The sequence below is a fragment of the Macrobrachium nipponense genome, chromosome 27 (genome assembly GCF_015104395.2).
Source record: "Macrobrachium nipponense isolate FS-2020 chromosome 27, ASM1510439v2, whole genome shotgun sequence".
NCBI lineage: Eukaryota > Metazoa > Arthropoda > Malacostraca > Decapoda > Palaemonidae > Macrobrachium > Macrobrachium nipponense.
In genome coordinates this window covers 61,644,363-61,661,349 of record NC_087216.1, presented here as the reverse complement: position 1 = coordinate 61,661,349, position 16,987 = coordinate 61,644,363, and positions in this window count along the sequence as shown.

Genomic DNA, 16,987 nt, shown 5'->3' with positions numbered 1-16,987 from the left:
ATGAACTTTATTGCAAAATGGGATAATTTTCTTAGTCAGCATATCATCGGATTTCCCTTTACCTTCTGTTACGTCTTTCGAATGAACACCTTATATTTTTGGAAGCTTGAATTTCAAGTCAGTGGGCTTGTTCCAATAGAATAGGTTTCTTCATTTTCTCAAAACCAATAATAATTATTAGTATTTATTATAAGCACATTCATATTTTAAGATTTGTATCTGTTACTCGAATCATTTACCGTCCGGAATGTCATATGCAGTTTAAATTGCCTTTTAATTTTTTTAGTCCGGAAAAGATAACAGAGAGCTTTCAATCTGAAGACCACCTGACACCAAGCAACCCTCGGCAGAAACAGATCTCTGGCCTCTCAGTATTTTATGACTTTAAAAGCGCCCAATTCTCTTTCATTCTTGTCCTCACATTGACCTGAACTAACATAATATGCAGTTTAATTTAAATAATACTTTCTTTTCTTTAATCTAAACTCTTGGCAAGAACAGACAACGCCACCACAATCCCACCTCACACATTTATTATATTGAAATCGTTAAATTCTCTTCCTTTCTTGACCTCACACTGACCTGACCTACCAAACCCCTATACCCTTCCCAAACACCCACCCAATCGACGGCTCTGCATCACCCGACGTCAACTGAGGCGATTTTCGCTCTTCCAAAATCGATTCGAGTCTTACGCCTTCCATTACTCTTCCTTTTCGTCTCTCAACTCAGGCTGACCAGATCAACTTTGGGTAGGGAGGGTTCCTAATTTCAGAAGTCTCCCACTCTCTCTCTCTCTCTCTCTCTCTCTCTCTCTCTCTCTCTCTCTCTCTCTCTGTATTATATTATATATATATATATATATATATATATATATATATATATATATATATATATATATACAATACTTCTGATCTTTGTAAGTCTTTTAGAACAAAACTACGAGAACTAAGAAAATAGGTACTTTATTTCTTTTTAGCTCCAAAGGTCCCAGAACTACTACCGCGATTCATCACATTTACACAGAAGCGAATGTTTTCTGCTTTTGCGTGAAGCTGAAATCTCAGAAAAACATCCATTTACTTTGTTTTGTATATATATATATATATAATATATATATATATATATAATATATAATATATATATATATTTTAGATATGTTATGATGCCTAACCAGACATCACCTCTTTACTTATCAAACGTCTGCTGGGAAATGTGCACCAAGCTCGAACGTTCCCAGCTTGGAAATGTTTCAAAAGTGATTGGAAGACTTTACAAAATCATTTGATTGTGAAATAAATAGCTTGCAGTTATCCTGAACGCTACTGATGATGCAGAAAATATCTGCATGAGACGTAAAGTACAGCTGCGTGAAATATGAATTCAGGCTTTTAACTTTCGATGAATCAAAGTTTATGTTCACTTCACACTAAAACCCATATGGTGTTATTTTTACTCTTTTATAAGTAATAATTAATAATAATAATTGATAGTTATCAAGACTTGAAAACAGAAACAAGAAGGATATGGGATACGCCTGTGGAAATTGTATCCATAATCATATGGACAATAAGAGGCACGACCCCAGATCCCTGGAAAGGAACCAGGAAAAACTAGATGCCGAGGCAGCTCCGGGACTCCTGCAGAAGAGTGTGCTACTAGAAACATCGCACATAGTGAGACGATTGATGGACTCCTATGGAGGCAACCAGGAACCCCACACTATAAAAACCACCCTGTCGAATAGGATGACTGAGGTAGAAAATAATAATAATAATAATAATAATAATAATAATAATAATAATAATAATAATAATAATAATAATAATAATAATAACGAGAACTGAAGGGATAAAGCTACCAGATGGGAGCAACATCAAACACATAGATGAGACTGGATAAAAATAACTGGGAATAATGGAAGGAGGGGATATAAAACACCTAGAGATGAAGGACACAGTCAGGAAAGAATATATGCAGAGACTCCAGGCGATACTCAAGTCAAAACTCAACGCCGGAAATATGATAAAAGCCATAAACACATGGGCAGCGCCATTAATCAGATACAGCGCAGGAATAGTGGAATGGACGAAGGCAGAACTCCGCAGCATAGATCAGAAAACCAGGAAACATATGACAATACACAAAGCACTACACCCGAGAGCAAATACGGACAGACTATACATAACACGAAAGGAAGGAGGAAGAGGACTACTAAGTATAGAGGACTGGGTCAACATCGAGAACAGAGCACTGGGGCAATATATGAAAACCAGTGAAGACGAGTGGCTAAAGAGTGCATGGGAAGAAGGACTAATAAAAGAAGACGAAGACCCAGAAATATACAGACAGAGGAGAATGACAAACAGAACAGAGGAATGGCACAACAAACCAATGCACGGACAATACATGAGATAGATTAAAGAACTAGCCAGTGATGACACATGGCAATGGCTACAGAGGGGAGAGCTAAAGAAGGAAACTGAAGGAATGATAACAGCGGCACAAGATCAGTCCCTAACAACCAGATATGTTCAAAATACTATAGACGGAAATAACATCTCTCCCATATGTAGGAAGTGCAAGACGAAAAATGAAACCATAAACCACATAGCAAGCGAATGCCCGGCACTTGCACAGAACCAGTACAAAAAGAGGCATGATTCAGTGGCAAAAGCCCTCCACTGGAGCCTGTGCAAGAAACATCAGCTACCTTGCAGTAATAAGTGGTACGAGCACCAACCTGAGGGAGTGAAAGAAAACGATCAGGCAAAGATCCTCTGGGACTATGGTATCAGAACAGATAGGGTGATACGTGCAAATAGACCAGACGTGACGTCGATTGACAAAGTCAAGAAGAAAGTATCACTCATTGATGTGGCAATACCATGGGACACCAGAGTTGAAGAGAAAGAGAGGGAAAAAATGGGTAAGTATCAAGATCTGAAAATAGAAATAAGAAGGATATGGGATATGCCAGTGGAAATTGTACCCATAATCATAGGAGCCCTAGGCACGATCCCAAGATCCCTGAAAAGGAATCTGGAAAAACTAGAGACTGAAGTAGCTCCAGGACTCATGCAGAAAAGTGTGATCCTAGCAACGGCGCACATAGTAAGAAAAGTTATGGACTCCTAAGGAGGCAGGATGCAACCCGGAACCCCACACTGTAAATACCACCCAGTCGAATTAGAGGAGTGTGATAGAGCAAAAAAAAAAATAATAATAATAATAAAGTATGTACCATTTCACAACCTTAAGTAAACCGAGATTAATTATATTAAATACCAATTATTCCTATTTCTATTCTATTTCAATTCATTTCACCAGAAAAATAACGCCTGGAGCTTCCAATTAGACAGGAAAATAGTTTTCTTCCTTTAATTCTTATAAAAAAAAATTGAAAAGCTATCCTCCCTCATGGAATAAACTTTTATACCTTTTACCTTTCAATTTTTCTTTATTTTGAAAATGTACCCTCATGTGCCTCTGCGTTTTTTTTTATCTTTATCTTTGCCTTTATCTCATCCCCTTTTGCCATTTTCGAGGAATTTCTTTAATCGTAACGAGTTTCCTGTAGCTGGAAAAATAATCCGCTTTTTCACCTTCCACTCCGAGACTTTCTTGATCCGATATTTCATTTTTCTCTCTTGTCTTTTTGGACGTGCCCTCACTCACACGGACACGCGAACAAGCGGATATGCATACACACGCACACATAACACATACATACATACATATATACATACATGTACATATATATATATATATATATATATATATATATATATATATATATATATATATATATATATACACACACAAACACACACACACTCACACACACACACACACACACACGTATATATATATATATATATATATATATATATATATATATATATATATATATATATATATATATATAGTATATATATATGGGTATGTTGTTTTTCCAGAAAATTTCAATTTAAGAAGGCCGAGGACAGCCAGAAGATGTGGTAACACAGCAGGCATTATTTTTTCTTAGAATAAAAGAGAGGCACATCAGAGCTTTCTGAAACACTTGACTCTTCCTATCATGGTCATTTATCTATAGAATGACATAAACCATGAATAGAATCAGTAAGAAAACTATGCTCACTGACCATATCTAAAAGCAATAACATAGCTATAATCGATAACACTTTGAGATACATAATAATACAAACTAAAAAAGAACCATAAAAACCTAAGTTAACCGCAAATCAAAACTGACCACCGATTAATGACTAAGTAAGAAGAAATTACGTAAAAAACAGAAATCGTGAACAAAATCACTGAGCAGACGGATATTGAAAGAAAAAAAACTTGAATATTTTTAATAAAACTAATGACAATGTAGTACATAATATTGGAAGAAGAGAGAGAGAGAAAGAGAGAGAGAGTGAGAGAGAGAGAGCTATGAAATGAACAATGGAACCCACATGGTTTGGCTATTGAGTGTTTGAGTCTATTGTTTAATATGGAGGAAGTTTAAAAAGGGAAGCGAATGGCTCTTTTTTGTTTGTCCGAGTATTTGAAAACCACTGTATTGTATGTGGTGGTGGCAGGATGTGGCCTGGAGTCTTATAGCACTATTTCCCTTTTTGCTTAATTGAAGGTGAGCCTCTACGATGGCTGCCACTCCTATGAGAGTCGATGCGCACCTTCAGTAGACGCTTCGTACATCTCATAGAAGTCCCTCAATTATATTCAGGGCAATTAAATAATTAACCTTGTAAACTACGCGGGTGCGCATCTACTTCCGATCGTAAGATGGTTATTTATGTGTGAGTGTGTTTGTGTGTGTGTGTATATATATATATATATATATATATATATATATAATATATATATATATATATATATATATATATATATATATATATATATATATATATATATATATATATATATATATATATATATATATAATATAGTGTCCAGAAGGAGTCCATGATACCAGATTTAAAAAAGGCAAAAGTTTATTGGCAAAAATATGATACGTTTCGCACAACTGTGTGCATCATCAGTCTGTGAATATAATACAAAGGCATATTATAAACAATCATATAAAGTTAAAAGGAATTCACAATTTTTAAAAATAAAGTCTAAAAAGATTAAAAAGAGCAGTAAATAAAAAGAGACACTACTAAAAAAACACCAACCGTCCATGATCAGAGGTGAAGATGGAATGAGTTACAGTTGGCAGAGAGAAGTGACAACAACGTATATGTATATATATAGTTATATATATATATTTATCATATTAATATATATATATATATATATATATATAATATATTATATATATATATTATTAATATTATATTATATATATATATATATTATATATATATATATAATTATATATTACTACTTACAAAATGCATATTTCCCCTCTTTGACCCCTCTTTGAAAATATTATGTAGAAATGTGCAACATTTTTTCAGATTCCTAGATAGCTTAAGAGATAGGATGTTTTAAAATGTGTGTTCAGATTTTGCATAACATAACATATTGTAAAAGAATATATATATGACGTAGTATGTAAAAAGAGAGATTTTCTTTGTCCGTTCAAAACTGCGAGTGTTTTCCCTTTTATGTCAACACTTTGAGATTAGAGGGTCTGCGAGATCCGTTTGCTTTCCTAAATCTGAAAACGCATTTGATAAGCGATCGAATCGAGTCTTGCGTTGTTATCAAAATCTGTCAATCTTAATTATCGCTCAACCTCCCTTTCAGTCAAGTACATGTCTTTTTGAACAGACTCGTCTTGTACGTGTATTTCTTTGCCGAGTCCCACGTGGGGATTGCACATTTTTTATGTGAAGTTGCGTCAGATTTCGAAGATTCTAGAAGAATTTTTGTCTCGGAACGTTTTGTGTCATCTCCTCAGTCCAGTTTTCGTAAGGGAGAAGATTTCATTACATTTTAGGACTGCGAGGCGTTCAGACACCTCTCTCTCTCTCTCTCTCTCTCACTCGACATCATTGAGATTATATTAACGTAACGTAAACTGGTCACTCGTAACTTATAATTTCATATTTGATATTTCTTAGAGTTTGTTTAGTGTTATTTAGTTTGTTTTTGTGGAATCTGAACAAACATTGTTTCGTAACGGCGCCTGGTTTTGTGAAAGTGTGAATCAAGCCTGCAGCAAAGAAAGAAAGAAATTGGTATACCAAAAAGGTAAAGAATTGTATATTTTTATTAGTTGCAACTAATAACTAATATTTAATGGTTATGATGGTTTGGTTAACTAATAACTAATAACGGATAGGAACTGTGGTTAACCGATAACAGATGGTTACGAAGGTTTGGTAAAAACTGTTGGTTACTATGTTTTGAGTGAAAAAGATTTACACTTTTACACATTGCGAATTTTTGGTTTTGTGTTTGTTCCATTGTTTGTGTACTTGTTCATTTTCTTATTGAAGTGTGCCTTTTTATTTTATATTTTCATTTGCATTCACAATTTAATTGACTTAGTTATTTTCCTTGCTTAACCATTGCACATTTAATTAGATTTAACATTTGTGAATTAATTTGCATTTACTTAGAATTCTTTTCAAGTTTTATTATTGTTTAGCACTTGTGAATTAATTTCAAATTTTCAATTATTGCCTAACACTTTTGAATTTCAATTGAATTAATTTTCTTGAATTTTGTGATAAATTAATTTTGATTTAATTTTACTTAATTTGATTAAAAAATTAATTAAACTTTACTTTGTTTTCAAGTAACAGTAATTTTCTCTGATATTGTGAATTTCACTTATAAATTTTGAATTTAATAATAAATTTTTTTATTTAAAATTTTTATAAGTTTTTTTCATTTATAACCAATATATTTGCATTTGATTATATTTATGTTAGGTAGAAATATAGAGTGGTAATTGATTTACTTAGACTTCTGAAATCAGGGAAATACTTAGACTTTTAAAGTTGTTGATGGAGTGATGCCCTTTGTAATTTAATTACTTACAAGATTACCTCACACCTGTTTTGATGAACTTAGTCTGATTTTCTGTGTTAAGGGATCACTGTTGCCTTTAGAGTATTCAGTCGTTTAATACGTGTTATGAGGGTTCAGGTGTCTGGCTTTGGTGAGGTAATAATTGATGAATGGTAACCAGATACTTGGCACTTCGTAACATTGTTTAATGGCGCCCAAAGACCCGGGAAAGAAGATTTCATTATCGCTTTAGTATATACTGGTGGTGTTAGGGATATATTTTGTTAGGAGAGTGACCATATAGTTTTTGTTTTGCATTTATTGTATTGAATTGTAAGTTGATAACTTAGAGGAAAATGGCTCAGTTCAAGGTTCAGGAATTTTTAGCAGCCCCTTCCATCCAAGTTTTATCTGAAACCACTCTGACTAAGGCACAGTGGAGCGCTTTAGCAGTGGCATGTGGTGGTTAAGTGCCTACTAGTATGGCATAGGCACAAATAAGATGTATTGCTATGGAATCATTGATAAACTCTGGTAGAATAACTGATGAAGATGAGTTAGAATTGGCTCAAGAGTTATTGAATGTAGCACGTGCTGATCTCATAAATAAGCAAGCAGAAAAGAAAGAGAAAAGTGATGCAGAGTTAGAGCTTAGACGCATTGAAGCAGAAGAGAATTTGATTAAGCTAAAAATGCTTCCTGAAAGAGAAAGAATAGACAGGGAAAAACAAGAAAGAAGAGAAAGAGAAGAAGAAAAAGCAGCAGAAGAGGAAAGAGAAAGGATAAAAGAGGAAAGAGTAATCGCAAGACATGAAAGGGAAATGGAATTAATAAAAGCTAGATCCACATTACCTGTAACACCGTCTAACCTTAACCAAGGTAATCAAGACCCTGTATTTGATGTAGTGAGAGTACAGAAGTTAATCCCTAAGTTTACTGAAGAAGCTCCAGATGAGGTTTTTGATCACTTTGAGAAAGTGGCGTCAGGTATGGGATGGCCAGAGGATAAACGGTCAGTTTTGCTACAAAGTGTCTTGATTGGTAAAGGGAGAAGTGCTTATCTAGCCTTAACAGCTGATCAGTGTAAAGACTACAAGGTACTTAAACACAGTGTGCTACAAGTTTACCAGATGACCCCAGAGTATTACAATGAAAGATTCAGAAATTTAAGAAAAGAGGAGAAGGTGTTTCAAACGTTGGATAGAAGCTGCTAAAGTAAAAACTTTTGATGAGTTAGAAGAGTTACTTGTTCTTGAACAGTATCTTAAGGGAATTCCTGAACATATAAGAGCCTATTTAAGAGAGAGAGAGGTGAAGAAACTTGACAAAGCTGCTACACTGAGTGAAGATTACAATATAATCAGTAGTAAACGTAATTACAAGGTCAAGTACCAGAGTCAACAACGCCCAGGTTTTAAGTATTATCCAAATAACAGGAACAAATTTAATGGGAAACCTACAAGTGATACTACCAAGAGTACACAAGGTAATACAATTCAGCGAGCTAATGTGAAATCCTCATCCAGTTTTTCAAGACAGTTACAGAAACCTAATGTTGTCTGTTTCAAGTGTGGAAGAGTAGGACACTACAGTCAAGAGTGTTACCAGAATCAACAGCAGTCAAAGCCAGTTGGTCAAGTTGTAAAAGGTGACCAGGTGAAACAAACTACGAAGAGCAGTTTGGGAAAGAATCAGACTCCAGAGAAGAATGAAACTAAACAAGCTGAATGTTTAGCAACCAGTATAAATGTTACCTCAAGCAGTGAGTGGCTTAGCAGTGTGGAGGCTTTTAAGCCATATATCTATGAGGGTATGCTGTCAACTCAAGAAGGAAGTATGCAGGTACCAGTCAAGATATTACGTGATACAGGGAGTAACCATAGTGTGGTAGTACATGGTTCTCACCCTCAGTTGGAGAAGAGTCTCACAGGAGATTCAGTTATTTTGAAGGGTATAGGAGGAGAGGAAGTAACTCCTATATGCCGCTTACACCTGTCATGTGAATTGGTGACAGGGAATGTTGATTTTGCTGTAAAGGACTCACTGGCTGTGGAAGGTGTACATGTTCTTGTTTGGGGAATGAAGTTGTGGTGTGCCATTTATTCCTTGTCCTGTAGTGACAGACAAACCATTGAGGATTAGTCCTACAGTAGAGTTGGAGAAGAATAACCCCCACCTGTTTCCTAGTTGTGTAACTACCAGAAGTATGAAGAGGACTACGACTGTAAACGAAGAAACTGAGGATTTACACACCCAAGAAGGATCAAGTGAAGGATCTTTGTGCTTAGAAGAATTATTCCAGGGAAGTGAAGTTTCCCATAGTGCTGACCAAGAAGAGATTTCCCAAGAAGATGAAGACGACGACGACGACGACGAAGAAGAACCTGATGTTCCTGAAGAGACTCCAAGTAGTCAAAGTGTTCCTGAAGACAGTAGTGAAACTAAAGTAACTGAGTTAGCAGATATTGAGAATTCAACCCTTGAAGTTGGTCAAGTGACAAGAGAGAAGCTGATGGACTTGCAGAAGAAGGATGCATCGTTAACTGATTTGTTCTTCAGAGTTGTTGATCGAGAAGAGATGCAACAAACTCCTACCTGTTATTATCTGAAGGAAGGTTTGCTGATGAGGAAGTATAGACCTACAGATATACCAGGAGATGCTGTATGTGGCGAATATCGTCAAATTATGATTCCATATCAATTGAGAAAGCAAGTGGTTGCAGTAGCTCATGAGTCTGGACATATGGGAATGAGGAAGACTGTGGAGAAGATCATGAAATATTTTTTTCTGGCCTGGACTTCACAAAGATGTTAGCAGGTTCTGTCGTGAGTGTCATACCTGCCAGATAGCTGGAAAACCGAATGAAACCATCAAGAAAGCCCCCCTACAACCTATAGAAGTTAGAGGAGAATCCTTTAGTAAAGTGATTATAGATATGGTTGGACCATTGCCGAAGACAAAGAAGGGAAATGAGTATTTGTTAACATTAATGTGTCCTGTGACAAGATATCCAGAAGCAATCCCTGTTAGAAACATATCTGCCAAGATAGTGACTGAAAAACTTGCGGAGTTTTTCTCAAAGTTTGGAATACCAGAAATAGTACAAAGTGACAGAGGAACAAACTTTACTTCAAAGTTATTCCAGAATGTGATGAATTTGTTAGGAGTGAAACAACAGTTATCCACTGCCTATCATCCAGAGACTCAAGGTGCCTTGGAAAGGTTCCATCAAACATTGAAAAGTATGCTGACAAAGTATTGTTATGAGTCAGGAAGAGAATGGGATGTTGGTTTACCATTGATGTTGTTTGAAGTTAGGAGTGCTTATCAAGAAAGTATGGGATGTTCACCTAATGAGATGATTTTTGGAAGAGAAGTGAGAGGACCGTTGAAGATTCTTGCAGAAAATTGGGAAGAAAATCAAGAGGAAAGCCAAGGAGAGTATGTGAAGAACTTAAGGAAAAGGTTGAAAGAGATTAGAAAATTCTCTTTAGAAAACTTGAAAATGAGTCAAGAGAAAATGAAAAGGAGATTTGATGCTAAGACTAAGCTAAGAAGTTTTAGTGTTGGTCAACAAGTGTTAGTGTTCTTACCTGTCAAGAGATATCCCCTCACTAATAAATTTCAAGGTCCTTACAAGATAATTCAGAAGTTAAGTGATAGAACTTATGTGATTGAAACACCAGAAAGAAGAAGAAGACAAAGGAAGATACATGTGAACTTCTTGAAACCTTATTTCTCAGAAACTAAAACTGAAACTGTGTCAGTAACCCAAACAACTTTATCTACAGAAGATGATGATGGCTACGAATTGGGAGCTGCAAGCAAGATGAATAATTCTTCAATTTTGGAAAATTTGGAGGATAAACTGAAACATCTGAGAGTTGAACAAGGTGAAGACTTAAGTGAAGTAATTAGAAGTTTTCCAGAAATTTTTACAGATGTGCCTAGACGTACTGATCTGACCAAGCATGAAATCAAGATTTAAGAAGATGGAAAACCTTTCAAGCAAAGAGCCTATCACTTATCACCGTATCATCGAGATGTTTTGAAGAAGGAAGTTGAGTATTTGCTGCAACATGGATTAGCAGAACCCAGTTCAAGTCACTTCAGTTCTCCATGTGTGTTAGTGAAGAAACCAGATGGTTCATTTAGGATGTGTACTGATTATAGGAAGCTGATTTCCATTAGTGTGGCTGATAATTATCCTTTGCCTCTTATAGATCAGTTACTTGATAATATTGGGCAAGCCAAGTTTGTTTCCAAGATAGACTTGTTGAAAGGATATTATTAAATTCCCTTAGATGAGAATGCCAAGTTGCTGTCAGCTTTTATTACTCCTTTTGGACTGTATCAGTATACTGTTCTGGCGTTTGGTCTGATGAATGCACCCGCAACATTTCAACGAGTAATGGATCAACTGCTAGGATCAAATAGAAGGAGTAGGTGTATACCTGGATGACATCGTGATTTACTCTACAACGTGGGAAGAATATATGAAGATTCAGAGGAAAGTTTTCAAGAAACTACAAGAAGCAGGATTAACAGTCAACTTAGAGAAGAGTGAGTTTGGAAAGGCAACTGTACAGTATCTTGGGTTTGAAGTTGGGAAAGGCCTTCTTGCTCCAGTAAATGCTAATGTAGAAGGTATCCGTAAGGCTACCCCACCTACTACCAGGAAACAGCTACAGAGATTTTTGGGGATGGCTGGATTTTATCGTCGTTTCTGCCCAAATTTCTCAGCCGTAGTAGCTCCCTTGACAGACTTAACTAGTCCCAAAGCTAAGTTTGTTTGGACTCAAGAGTGTCAAGAATCCTTTGAGAAGGTAAAAGCCATTTTAACTTCAAGACCAGTACTTCAAGCTCCAGACTTCGACAAGAAATTTGTGATACAAGTTGATGCGTCGGACTGTGGCGTTGGAGCTGTTCTACTTCAAGAAGATGAAAATAATATCTACCATCCTGTGTGCTTCATGGGTACAAAATTGAAAAAAACATCAGAAAGTATACTCGACAATCGAGAAGGAAACTTTAGCCTTAATCACCGCATTGAAAAAATTGAAGTGTATGTGAATAAACCTAGGAATGAAGTGTTTTAGTGTTGTCTGATCACAATCCACTATCTTTTATCCAGAGAATGAAAAACCATAATCAAAGACTGACCAGGTGGTCTTTGTGCCTGCAACAGTATAACTTAAGAGTGCAGCACATTAGTGGCAAAAACAATGTAGTTGCTGATTATTTATCTCGTTGTGAATCGTTGGATTCAACACCGTGATAAAAAATCTTTCTGGGGGGAGGTATATTATATATTACTACTTACAAAATGCATATTTACCCTCTTTGCAATATTATGTAGAATTGTGCAACATTTTTTCAGATTCCTAGATAGCTTAAAACAAAAAGTAGAAAACATGAAAATAAACAACTACTCTGACATATTCCATGAATCTTAATTAACATGAAAGGGAGAGATCCTTACAGCATGATCTACTCAGCTTTCATGAAGTAGGCTGGAGAGCCAGGCCACAAAATGTGTTGTGTTTGCAACAAAATTGACTTTCAGGTTGAATCTCCTTCAGATGACTCTCCCCTCTTGATGTCTCTACCACAGTACCCATAATGTGTTCGTCTACCAGAAGAATAAAATCTCTGTGTTAATAACTGTAGGAAGGATTATAGATGCGGTGGTGAATGTACAGTATTGAGTTCTGTATGAGGGAATGAATGACATGTGGTTTTGGAAATACATAGAAATTATTATGAAAGTGAATAATGAGCGTAACGCGTGTAGATCATTTTTATTTACGATATTCCTTCTAGTTAACGAGAAACAAATTCGTATATACTTGTGTCTGATAATATTACACATTCTATAAATAAATTAATGGAACATTCAGCGGTAGGAAATCTAACAGCTGAAATTGACATTTATTCTGATCATTAAAAGAAATTTTGAAATTAGTTCACAGTTAAAATAAGGAAATATAAGTTTATATGAAAGAATTTTATCAGACAAACACTAATATGACAATGCATATCACGAGGGAATCTCTATGCATAAAAAAATATCATATAAAATACGGTTTTTGAAAGAAATTATATTGAAATGCTGTCAGACGTAGTTGCTACATGTTAAAAAGAACTACTGAATTTTTTTAATTAAATGTCTGAACTGATTAACTGGACGAAAAGATGGCTAATGGAGGTTGGAAGTCAATGAAAATGTCAGACTCAAGGTCCACGAAAAGTGCTGCCAGAAGGGCATCTATTCAGTTACAAAGGAGAAGAGGTGAAAGTCCTTTTACGTTACGAGAAGGAACGAAATTGTAATAATGGTATGTTTCTTACCCTCTTTTGAAACTCCCTCTGAATTAGGGATTTGTTATTTTTAACAGGAGAAGACTCAATAGAAAAGGATTCTTTTCGATAATAATGCAAAGAAAGTTAATGAGATTAATGTATGTTTAAAAAAAGACGCCTACGCAGCATTTCCATGAAACCTGGAAATAGCTAAATGTTTGTCTTCTTCCCCTGAGAGCATTGGAGAACCTGACACAATCACCTTTATTCGCTTCAGAAGCCACGATATCAAAGTATGACGTTTTCTTGCATAAATAATTGCATTGCATAACACTGTTTTTATTCAATATAATTTTTTTATCTCTTAAGACATCATTCTTTAACATCATGGCTTCTGTAATGAATAAGGATCATGACGTCCAGTTTTCAGTTTTCTCAGGATGGAAGAAGATAAGCATTTAGCTATTTCCAGATTCCGTGGAAAAACAGCGTAAGTTTCTTTCTCAATATTTACTAATCTTATGAACTTTCTTTGCATTATTATAGAAAAGAATCCTTTCGTACCTAAAGTCTTCTGCTTTTAAAAATAAGTAATACTTCATCAGGTCGAGTTTCAAGGGAAAGTATGAAACAACAAGGTGTGATCCAATCTCCAGCTTACTTGGGCCGCGAGCTAGATCTTCCCCTCACGCTCAAGTTGTGAACAATATATTCGTAACTTAACGAAAATTAAAATGTGCTGAAATCTATGGTCAAATAGAGCCTTGTTTCACCAACGAAAATTAAAATAAATGCTCTATAATTTTATATTAGAAATAATTTTTCTATACTATTTAACCTGCACATAAATGAGAAAAAGAAAAATATTTACATGCCATTCCAAAGCTTCCCCCAGTGACGCCCAGCCCAATTCCAAACCAAAACATTTGGCTTCTTCAGATTACTCTTCTTCTCAATTTTCAAATGAACTGGCCCCAGGTAGATGTTCTCCTTCAGTCGCAACTTCCAAGACTTGAAGTATTCTTTCCCTACCTGTGACACACACTCTGAAACTCTCCCCCACCTCAAGAATGTCAGTTTCCCGTCAGGATATCTTGTGGAAATACAATATTTCTAGAAGTCGGATGCGCTGCTCACAAAGGGCCTCTGTTGGTGCAGAAGCGAGGCTCTTAAGGTATTTCGCGACACCTGTCTCCATCGTGTTCGTGTGGGATATCGACATATTTTTCTATGTATTTATTTTTCATTTTCACTATCTTTGTCGGAAAAAGTATATTGAATCTTTGTGTATTTGGCTATTTTTCTTTCTTTTGCTCTCTCTGGAAGAAGAAGGAGAAGAAGAAGAAGAAGAAGAAGAAGACGAGTAAGAATAAGGAGTTGATGAACAAGAAACAAGGAGAAGAAAACACACTGGCAATTGTCCGTGTTTCAAATTCATAATACAAATGCACACGAGTATGATTCCCCAATATACATTGAAAAGTACACAGGGTGTGCACGCTCAAAGTAATCAACATAATCTACATCAGCTGCTGCTGATCCGCTATATTTATATTTATATTATATGTAGTGTTATATTATACTATATATAATATATATATATATATATATATATATATATATATATATATATATATATATAATATATACTTTAGGGCTGTGCCTTGTATGATAAGGCGCCCTATGAGGTAATGTTAGACTAGCGATAATCTTACGCTAAGTCGGTTGGTATTGCACTTCCATCTTCAATGGAGTGTCTGGGGGTTTGTAGATCATTTACGAAGTCGGTATTATCTTGTTGGTTATTACGACGATGTGTTAAACTCATGGTGAGGAGGTTCTTGTAGAAAACACTAAGTATAAAAAATTATATATTCTTCTGAAGTTTTACATGGTGAAGATCAGATATGATTGTACAAGTCTTCTAATAACGATAGCTTGATCACTTCTGCCAATGATGATGGCTAATCCTATTCCTCTACATGATAAAGCTTAGGTAAAGAGGTACAGGTCTTCTAATGACGATAGCTAACACTGTTCTGCTCCCTTCTACATCTCTGTTACAAGTTATGAAGGAACAGACAGTAGTTCGAACATATGAACATACATACAAATGACATGGTTTCATACGAACACACAATCAAAATGAGACACGCTAGAGATCACGTAGGCCGCCTGAGCTATAGGTCACGGTGTTTGTCTCAAGCAGGGAGCTTGGACTAGGGTTTATAAACAATTGAATGACTACAGGTGACGGCATGTTATCTTAGCATACTTTTATTGTATACGTCATCTTTAGCGTCTCTAATCTGATCACATTCCTGCAAGCAATCTTTTATATATATGGACTAACATTCCATATTTTTATTATGTAAACACTTACATCAGCTCGGTCAGCTACCAAAACCAACTACTGAATATTACTCAAACTTGACTTGCATTTGACTTATAGGAGTGTGATACAGACACTATGTGAATATAATATTAGTAAAAATAAAAATTCATTGTGTACATGAATTGATTCAAGTAAATAAAATATAAAACAATGATTATTGGTAAATAATAGTGATCACGTTGATATAATAATGATACAGTTTTTTCACTTCATCGCATTAAGATACATATGCTACAGAAAATACTAATGTACTCTGATAATTGCATAGAATGAAGATTGTAACATGGATAAAAAAATCAAAATCATTTAAGTTTAACTGATAAAAAACCAAACTTTCATAATAATGTTAATTGAATAAAAGAAATTATTAATGTTTATAGCTGATTGATTCGTTGATTTCTGATTCATTATATCAATTAATACTAACTCATATATAACTGTTTCAAGATATTGGTAAGATAAAAGGTAAACATTGATTATTAGGCTATTCCTGATTTGTTTATACATATGTATATGGATTCATATTTATTATGATTAATATATGTGCACTTTAAATAGATTCCTATTGCGTACACGCAAAAGATATAGTTAGATTCTGTTATTTTATCATTTTATATATAGATTCCTAGTGCGTACACGCAAAAAATATATTTCGATTCTGTTATTTATGATCATTTATATATAGATTCCTAGTGCGTACACGCAAAAAATATATTTCGATTCTGTTATTTATGATCTTAGTGTATCCCTTGTTTTCATGACACGTGTTACAATTAGTTATGTGCTTTTTAAATCTGTAAGCATTGTAGGCCAGTAAAATAGTGATTTGGTCTCTGTGACATAGTAGGGAACCTGGATGACGGAATGCAACCAGTTTATGACGATTGGTATGAAAGAGATTATTACTACTACCTGGTCGTTAGTCATCTGCTGTGTCTTCGGGTTTTCCTCGTCACGGACCTACATATAATATTACATTTGATTACATTATTCTGATACACATACTTTAAATATACTTTTGCTTTAGGGTTTCTGCCTCGAAGTGTTTATTGTTTTTGCTTAGCCGCTGACCCTGTTTCTGTACGAAGTGTTTATTGTTTGGTGTTATTGCTGCTGACTCTGTTCCGTTCGAAGTGTTTATTGTTTGGGTTAGGTCTGTTGACTCTTGCTTTGTTCAGTTTGTAACAGTTCTGCGCCCCCAACCAACCCAGATATTCAATGCTCAAGCGATCTCTTGGGTTAAGGATTTTATTTTCTTGTTTAGATACGGTTTTTAACAATAGGCACGGATGTTTTCTATATCTTTTAGT